At 30.0% G+C, this 3,424-nt stretch overlaps 1 long non-coding RNA gene across 1 annotated transcript; it reads left to right on the plus strand.

The window, feature by feature from the left end:
* The first annotated feature begins 2,643 nt into the window (after window positions 1–2,643).
* Window positions 2,644–3,424, plus strand: LOC124490092 (uncharacterized). The gene is made up of 2 exons (XR_006958834.2): window positions 2,644–2,874; window positions 2,945–3,424. It is a non-coding gene; the product is annotated as an uncharacterized LOC124490092 (long non-coding RNA).

Raw genomic sequence — 3,424 nt, forward strand, 5'->3', positions numbered from 1 at the left:
TTGGCCATTGAAATTCAAATTCTTTGAAATCTTCTACGATCGGTTACGGACATATCCTTTTGGAATCGGCGGGGGAGTGTCGTGAAGCGGGTCGTCCTCGATGAACGGGCCTTGCTTTTGGCGGCTAATCCTACAGAAAAAGAGCGAGCAAGTGTGTGTTCAGCCTGAAAAATTGTACATGTGCTTTGTTTTTGAAGTTTTTTGTATTTATTGTATTTATTTTGATTTTTGAATTGTATTAAGATACAATCATTTAATAAACTACGTTTATTTAACTAAGAAGTTTGTCTTGGTTATTTTTTCACAATTATCTTTATCTAAGTACAGTTAATTTGATCTTGATTGTCGAAAAGTCGGATTTTCTGAATGACTAGAATTCAAAGTGTTGTAAGACCATTTTATAATCCGAAAATGATAACAATTTATATTAGAAAAATGTAAAATGATCTTCAAATAACATTTTTAATTAGGAGTTATCAAATTAAAATTAGATCTAATTACCGCAATGATGATTTTCCGGTGATCCTATATATAGGATCATGGGCATTCAAAGTACTAAAATATCAACTTCTGTTATTATTGAAACCTATGTATTACATCGTAGTATCTCTTGTTTTCTATGTAGGACTAGCATATTTTTTCAAACAAAAATCTGTTTAATCTATTTATCAGTGTTTCTCAACCATAGGGTCACCATCAATACAAGACAAGACAATCAATACAAGATTATTACAAAAATTCCGGATATTTCCGGACTAAATCCAGACGTATGGTAACCCTAAGAATTTCTATGCCAAATTGTTAGAGTGCTATTCTTTTTATTAGTGAGAGAAACAAATTATTCAAACTCCACACCAGCAATAAGAATCGCATTTTATTCTGAATCTGGCCATTGAAGATCGACAAAGAAAGTGAAAAATTAGATTATAGTTATAATAAACTACGATGTTCCATAACATCGTAGTGATCGTATATCGATAATACGTTCGCAGTCATGATTGGGAATTGAACACTATTGAAATATTTGTGGATAAAATAAAGCTTTATTGATCAAGTATACGCAGATCATAGATCCCAGATACTCGATGGATAATGATAATTTGGGATGGGTTTATATACTAGATTACAATCAATTAGAAACATTAATTAGGTTATAACATTCATTAAATCAAAGTCGAACATTCCATTTAAAATATTCAAACATCACAACTTTGATCATTAACATTCCAAAACAATCATGTTTTGGATTTCCAACGTTACATAGTTTTGATAAGAAAAATGAACTGTTTCTTGTAGGTTGAAAAGATAATAAAACAGTATATGTTATTTCGAACAAGAGGATTATTCCGAACACAGAATTGACAAACTGCTGGCCAACGAACTGAAATCTATGTATGAAAGTAAAGTGACCACAGTGCTAATTGTATTGACGTGGGATGGTTTGGTCACAGGATACTTCAGAAAGGCCTGGGGTTAACAGAGAAATTCCAAGCGTATATCCAAGGTCAGGTGTTAAAGAGAACCATGGATAGCTCCCAGGAATAAACATGATAAAATAAACTGAATGTGTATTGGACCAAACTCTTTTATATGTAATTATTTGTATATATTCGTAATTTTAAGATTTAATAATATTGTAATGCTATTCAATTAGATGTAAATATTTTCAATGCTCAAATAAAAAGATATTCAGGCTTTCGAACAATACTGGAATCGATTCACAAATCAGTCTAAAACGATGGTCGTAACAACAACAAAAAAAACATGACCATCAAACAACCAAAGTTGATTGAGGATTATTTGAGTAATATGGGATATGTTGTTTAGTAAAATATTTCTAATTACCATTTATCAATATAATCGAGGAAGTAGTATTTTTTGCTATTCACTAATTCAATCGATTTAACCATTCATTCACCAATTCATACATTTTATTGTATTGTAGACCCAAGAGAAAAAAAATTTCTTGAATATAAAAGGTCAATTTCAAAAATTTATTTATCATTGGATTCATTTTCAAAATTAAAAATCTTGGTCGACCAAGACATTTTAGCCTCGGTGATGAATTATTAAATACAGGGAATCATTTCATCATCAAGATACAAGATCACAAACAATGGACATGCCATGTTTGTAAAAAAAAATCACCGTATCAATGGATCTTGTACAATAAAAGTTTCTGCTTAAATGATTTTAAATAATATAATAGTAAATTATAAAATAAATACACTACAAATTGATGTATTTCCAATTTGTAAAATGATTTCGAAGAGAAAAACCGAATATATCAATTGTATTTGATAAAATAACAATAATATCCAATATATCCAATATATGCAATTTTTGTTGTCTGTGTGCCCATCATCCTATATACACAGAAAAGAAAGTGCGCGAGTACTCGCGATTTTGGCGAGTATTTCGGCTATTTTTTGGTGACTATTTGAGTGTATATAGCCGAACAATCGAAATTTTGCGAGTACTCGCATTTTTCGCGAGTACTCCGACTATATCCACACAAAAAGTCGCTAAAAAATAGCCGAATACTCGCAAAAATCGCGAGTACTCACAAAGTTTCGATTGTTTGGCTACATACACTCAATTAGTCCAGCAAAATAAAGTGTAAATAGCCTGTTTACACGCAAAAATCGCGAGTACTCGCGGTAATCGTGTGTAAACAAAAGTTTTCGATTGTTTAATTTGATTTCGATGTTTAACATTTTAATTTTTGTTTGGATACGGAATTATTTCGAATCATAAACTAATGGATTAGAATTATGTCGATAAAAATGGTAATTTGGTACAAAACGATCCAACTATTCCAATTCAAAAAGGTCTTCAATGTGATGGAAAAAAGATTTCACATTTCATTTTTCTGTAAGTTGAATATGATATTTTCGTGCAGACATTTATGTTAATAATAATGTTGAATTTTATTTTATTTTAGTATTACGAAGGAAATCTTATAAATTCAAATGGCACATTTGTGCCGGATAATTATGAATTCCCGGTATTTGATGATGACTTAAACGTATTTTTGCTGAATCCGAATTCGATTGCCAGCTTTAAGATATTGAATTCAATTATTCTTTCGATTATCAGATCAATCGTTAAACATATTTGCGGAACAAGTAACGACTGCTTGTATATGACAAGCATTCCTAAAAATACGATGCTCATCATTTTAAATAAAATAGACGCCAATTACCCAATTTTACCCAAAAAATATAATGAACTAAATTGTGATGCAAAAAAATGGAATTTGTATTTCATGTATTTTTTCAGAAATTTGTATGGTACACTTATAAAAATATCAAACGGTCTAATGACCAAAAAAAGAAAGACAAATGAAAAAGAATCCTTTATAAATTAAATTGTATTTTTATAAGTCAATTATAAATAAAATGGTTACATTGTTTGAGCTTAA

The sequence above is a fragment of the Dermatophagoides farinae genome, chromosome 4 (genome assembly GCF_024713945.1).
Source record: "Dermatophagoides farinae isolate YC_2012a chromosome 4, ASM2471394v1, whole genome shotgun sequence".
NCBI lineage: Eukaryota > Metazoa > Arthropoda > Arachnida > Sarcoptiformes > Pyroglyphidae > Dermatophagoides > Dermatophagoides farinae.